General features: G+C 40.4%; 1 long non-coding RNA gene across 1 annotated transcript in view; it reads left to right on the top strand.

Moving 5' to 3' along the window:
• LOC103598354 overlaps positions 1–6,028 on the top strand; it is a 49,410-nt gene extending 43,382 nt beyond the window's left edge. Inside the window, exon 3 of the long non-coding RNA XR_551196.1 lies at positions 5,963–6,028. This is a non-coding gene — a long non-coding RNA (uncharacterized LOC103598354). The remainder of the gene's footprint in view (positions 1–5,962) is intronic.
• Positions 6,029–6,339: the final 311 nt, after the last annotated feature.

The following is a 6,339-nucleotide window of genomic DNA, read 5'->3' as shown; positions in this document are numbered from 1 at the left end:
TTTAGTCAAATGACAATTGCTTTAGGAGAGGCTGCTTCTTTGAAAGGATTGATACATACAGCAAGGCAAGGGAGGTGACTGTGCGGTTAAGTTTTTACTATTGCTATGCGTTTTATCTTTAAATATATTTGTGACTTTGTATGTAGCTCTGAATTTTGAGTGTCATAATTAATTAAGAATCTTTTATTGATTTGATTATTATAGCTATCACTGTAATTTGATGAGATTTTAGAACTACATTCCATTTCTAATTTTTATCTCATTACTTCCAAGTGCCAAAATACTTGAACACAGAACCATCTCTTATACTATAATGAAAAGCAATGGAGACAAGATATTCAGTTGAAAACAATTACTTTTTTTTCTTTTTAAAGATGACCGGTGATGGGCCATAATAATCAACCACATTGTATATCGCCAAATTAAAATTTAAAGGAAGAAAATAAATAAATAAAGATGACTGGTAAGGGGATCTTAACCCTTGATTTGGTGTTGTCAGCACCACGCTCTCGCAAGTGAGCTGACCGGCCATCTCTATATAGGGATCTGAACCCATGGCCTTGGTATTACCAACACCACACTCTCCCAAGTGAGCCATGGGCCGGCCCCCAGTGTGTCTTTTAAAATATGGATATCTCCCATCACGTTCTCCCTCAGCCAATGAAGTTCAGTTTTCACCATTTGGGGTTAGGAGAGTAAACTAGGGATGTGGCTGGTGCCATAGAAGGGGGAGAAGTCATTCTGAGAGACACAAGTCAACACAATCCTGGCAACCCTAAGGATCTCTAGAATCCAGGCAGCATTCTCTCTCAGAGGAGTCAAGTCATTCAAAAAAGCAAGAAATAAGCCTTACATAGTTAGTCATTTAGAAATATTTGTTAAGTTCCCACATCTGAGATGTTGTGGGACAGTAAGAAGGAAAAAAGGGGACCTTAAAATTTCCCTCAAATTTTCCCTCAAAGTTTGTCTTTATCCCCAGGGACCCTAAACTTTGTGGACATGCTGCTGTTATGTCCATATAAACAGCTTCCATGTGCATGTGAGGCCCCCTTTCTTCTACGAGCCAGAGAGACCCAACTTAAGTTGTAGCATTCAGCTCCAACCAGGATCTTCAGCAGCTTGGAAAGAAGACAGTGCGAAGTTCAGAGTACGTACTTCAGAGCTGAGTTAAGCAGACTGACAAACGCCTTGTGGGGTCATAATGAGCTCTTCTTTCTGTGGCTTCACAGCTTATGTGGTGGAGTCAGAAGAGTGTACTTGCATGGTTAGACAGACTGGAATTTGACCCTCGCTCTGCAGCTCTTGGCCAGGTATCCTTTGGCAACCTACTGGACCTCTCTCCCTGAGCCTTCCTTTCTATATCTCCACAAAGAGCCTCCTAAAACCTGCGTAATGGGGCTGTGGTGAGGCTCAGAGAAACATGGAAAGCTATCAGCACTCTCTCTAACCTAGAGGAGGTGCTAACACCTGCTGGCCCTTTTCTAGCCCAGGTCAGAAGCAAGCTAACATTTATATTTACATAGAATAGAAAGTGGGTATCTGAACCTGGCTAGGACTTTCCTGTTCTTTGGGAGAACTTGTCTGCAAATGGGCCCTGCAGGTTGTAACAGACACAAATCATGTAAGCATTACAGCCATACCTGACTCCACACCTGAACAGAGACATCCATCCATGGGCTAAGCATTTCAGGAGGTGGAAGAGATGAAAGACACAAAGGAGCAGTCTCTAGGAAGAAGGTTTGGACTTGACCCTGGGAGAAAACTTATCCATGCCCTGATGATGCTCAACTCCCCTCTCTTCCAGGCTCACACCTAAGCCTATTGTTTTCCTTTACACATGTGTCTGCCTTTCCTGACTCTGGCCAAGCCTGCAACTGGAAATGCCAAGAGGATCTGCTTTGGTTGAACCCAGGCTCAGGGCACATCATAAATCCCATATGATGGTCTTGCTTTTGTGACTCATGCAGCCAAAGTTTGCAGAGTCCTGGGGCTCAAAGTCTCAGAGAAGCCATGATTGAAGTAGGGGTGGAGGTGGGTCTGAAGACTGTCCCCACCAGACCCAATTATAACCAGGATAATTTCCTTGCACCTCATCCTGCAGGGTAGCCAGGTTGAACTTCCTGGCAGAAGCAGCGGCTGAGTTCCCTCAAAGGCAGCTGGCTATCTGAAAGTGACACTGACATGATTTCACTCTCTTTTCTAGCTAGGATTGGTATGACATGTGACAGTAAGGTCCCCATTAGGAATCTAGTCCTCTGATTTCAAGAAAAAAGCCAACTTTCTACTCAAAGAGAATTGCAGATGTTTAAAAAAATATATTCAGTGAGGGACTTGGGTTTGCCTGCTGGCTGCACCTAATACTTCAAAATGAGACCAATTAAAGGTTTGCACTGGACTATTTATCATGTCAGATTGTGTAGTTCCTTCCCAGAGCTTCTTTGCTGGGGCTAATAAATGCTCCCTACGACAGCAAGTCTCTTGTCAGAGATGGCTAAGTCCCTATGCCCTTAGATCTTGTCATCAACATAGTTGCCATGAGCAGCCCATCCGGTGAGGAATTTCGTTTTATCTCAGTATTTAGATATCCCATTAGGGCCTAGCATCTGGGACTACAGGATTTCCATCAAGGGCTCTTGTCCATCACATCGTCCCTGGAGCTGTGGATACGTCCTGAGGTTATTTTATAGTTAAGCCTCCCTGTTTCGTTTTATCTCAGTATTTAGATATCCCATTAGGGCCTAGCATCTGGGACTACAGGATTTGCATCAAGGGCTCTTGTCCATCACATCGTCCCTGGAGCTGTGGATACGTCCTGAGGTTATTTTATAGTTAAGCCTCCCTGCCCCCCCCCTTCAGAATTTGCCGCGTTTTGTGGTCACTATGCTCTGGGCTTCAGTCCACCTTGGATGTTCCCATCCCCAGATGCCGTGGATAAAAGCACACGGATGACTGATGGACTAGAGGCTTTCTTCCTATCCAGATATTTTGGCAACTCCTGGGAAAACAGTCTCTCAAAGAGGACACACGAGGAATCAAACACCAGGCAGCATCCAGAAAAGCCGCTGCAAAGTAGATTTAGAACAGAAAAACAAGGAAAGGAAACAGACTCTCCCAGGCCTGAAATATGCATTTTAAAACTTCAAGTATTTCTAAATAAGTTTGCATGAAGTTAGGGATCAAGTGATACTTATCTGTTTCTTATTTTTTGGTCACCAAGTTTACATTTCTGTGTGCTAAGGTTGTTGAACAAATTAATATTTGCATCCAGGATGCAGGCAGCGTATCAGTCAGACAGCTGCAAATGTTTGGAAAGACCTGGAGCTCCCTCTCTGATTAGCTCCTGCATTTTTGTGTTTTATTCCCCAAACAGATCCTCATTCTGACCCAGATCACTTGGTGATGAGGGTCAGTTCATGCTTAAGCTTTGAAGATTAGAGAGACCAGAAATGGCCACCCCTTCTCTTTCTATTTGCTTTTAAAAACCTTAAACTTTAAAAACTAAAAACTTCTAAGAATGCATAATATTCTGAGTCCACAAAAGGAATTTATGCACATTTCTGCCATGTTAAATGTTAGCAAAGTTTATATTGGACTGTCATATTTCTTTACTTTGCTCACCAGCATATAAGACGTCGATCTCAACATCTGGTTTTTAATAACCCTCGACATCTGGGAGCTCCTTTTTATTCCTATGGTGGACGAGGAACAGTAGTGATGTTGGCAGTGTATATTTTCAAGCTATAACTCCTGTCTGTTTCAATCATAATTAATTACCACTTTTTAATATATTTAATTTGCTAAAAGTGATTTGCATTAGACCACATTTCACCGTTAAGAAAACAGTGGTAGATTTTGGTGGCAGTGGCTTTTTTTTTTCTTTCTTCTTTTTTAAAAATTAAAATTCTAATATGAATGGATTTGGAACAAACTGAATGTATACATGCAGTTGGGTTTTAAATGCGAAATGAAATAAACTGCTCTGAAAGGAAAGTTATTTTACAGCCACTTAGGAAGCAGTCAGCAGGGGCTGCGGGCTGCATTTTAGAGAAAGCCTCCTACTTTTTTTGTGACTTCGGCAAATCACACCATCTTTCTGTGCATAGAGTTTTCCTACAGCAGCGATTTTGGGGCCTTATTATGAAAGATAGGGCCTCCATCCAGAGAAATATATTTATACACATACTAAACAACATTCTGCATTGAATTTCAAGAGGTTGCTAAACCCCTTGAAACCCATTTGTGGATGCCCTAGGGTCTCATGCTGTAGACTTTCCTTTTTTATTAACATGAAAAGGAACATCAACATTGCTTTTCTCCAGGGACTGAGAGGAAGTTCAATGAATGTAAAAATACATTTTTCCTAAGTCATGTAGGGGAAAGGAAAGTTTATTGCCAGGAGCAATTACTAGACTGTTTAGTAATAAATAAACACAGATAATTTTTACATAAGAAGAGCCAGCTAAAATGTTCAGTGTACCTTTTTTTGGGCCATAATATTTCTGTCTAATCTGTCAAGCGAAAATTCATATCAAGTTGTCCATTTCAGACTTTGAAAGTTGCTTGATTGACTTAGGTCACTTGGGGAATCTTAACCTTCGTAGGCCATGGATCCCTTCGGCATTCTGATGAACTCTCTGGATCTCTTCTCCGAATAATGTTTTTAAATGCATAAAATAAATACATAGAAACACAAATAAAACAAATTATATTAAAAGTCAGTTAAAAAACCACACATCTAAATCCTTGAGTAGATAAAAATTACTTTTGCCTGTTGGTAAGATTGGGTTGAACTGAATGAAATTGCTGTTTTTCTAAGTTGAAAATTGGCATTTTCATGATTCAACTTGATATTATCACAACTTAAGGAGTAAAGATCCAAATGGTGAGAAAATGTTCCAAGTTTTTTATTTTTGTTCCTGTTCCTAATTTTCAAAACAAAGAAGCAAATCATGGCAAAATCTGGTTTCACTGGGGATTTATTAAAAGACATGGCTCCCAAATTATGTGTGAGACCAGGATATGGGTCATTCAGTCTTAGACTCCTACACTTTATTTCTATCCTTGTGGTAAATAGTGAGAATTGTTCAAAACAGGGACTTTGCGATGGTGGATAAACTTCTGTCTTCAAAGATTCAATTTCCCTGCGTATTGGCCACTTCACTAAATGAGGAAAGGGGTCAGAGCCATTTTGGAAACATTTTCAACAAGAGTTCAGGCCAAATAAGTTTCAGTTTATCTAGTTGAACACAGTTTTAAGTGAAACACAACTTTATTTCTATAAGCATTCTACTGAATTGAAAGTTTACTCTCTTTTCTTTGAAACTTATTTGATTGCAAATGTATAATCATTCCATGCAAGTGTATAATCATTCTGTGGGGTGCACATCTTCTTTTATGCTGAGAGCAAAATAGAACCTGGCAAATAAGATCACAGCATATTTGAGCCTTTGTGAAATAACTGATATGAATTATCGCATGCTAAAAAAGTTTGTTTCACCAAGTAAATGGAGTTTTTTTTTAATTCTTCTTCAGCCTTTATTGATACTTTAAGCTTAAGAGAAATTAAGGGTATTTGATTACTATAATTACTTCTCTGCTTACTTAAAAGGTTTAATCTACTCCTTAGGTATATGCAATTCAGATGGCATGTTTTCCAAAAAAATAATCATCTGCTAATGTAGACTAATTTTCATCTTCTAATCCAATCTTGACACAGAGTCAGAGCTGGGTGGGTGGAATGTTTTTGTGCAGGGGTTGCCATAGATACAAAACTTGGTAATGTATTTGACAAGTCGGTTATGGGGACTTAAGTTACGATGGATTTTTTTCCCTCGCTCTTTAAGATTAAAAAAAAAAGTGAAGATGAGTGTGCCTTGCAGTGCATCTCGGTGTGACTAACCTTCTCTTCTTTCATTCTGGTACTCCTCCTCTCTGTGCACCTCCCACCTCGGGCCGGCCGCAGGATGACGAGGAGGGCATATGGGCATAGCCGGGCCTGTAAACCAAAGTTCCAGTTTTGTTTTGAGGGGTGAGAAACCATCTTTTATATCATTTTTCTAAAAAAAAATTGCATTCTAGTGTTGTATTGTGTGTGTGCTCAATTGTGCTCGCTGATGTTTGTGATCGTGCCCTGTGTTTGCTACCATGTTCTGCGAGCGCAGAATGTCCGCGTGCACTGACCCTCCCCAACAGCCTTCTCCATCCTCCCTCACCTCCCCACCCCTCAACCACATTCTTGCTCTGCCTTGTTGGGGCTGGGTTGAGCACGATTCAAATGTTTCTGTGTTACTTAAGATGTAAACTATGCCCTTACTAGGATTTATACACACTTTTTAAGGC

The sequence above is a fragment of the Galeopterus variegatus genome, unplaced genomic scaffold (genome assembly GCF_000696425.1).
Source record: "Galeopterus variegatus unplaced genomic scaffold, G_variegatus-3.0.2 Scaffold2579, whole genome shotgun sequence".
Lineage (NCBI taxonomy): Eukaryota > Metazoa > Chordata > Mammalia > Dermoptera > Cynocephalidae > Galeopterus > Galeopterus variegatus.
The sequence above is the reverse complement of the archived record's forward strand: the minus strand, read 5'-3'. Positions and strand labels throughout refer to the sequence as shown.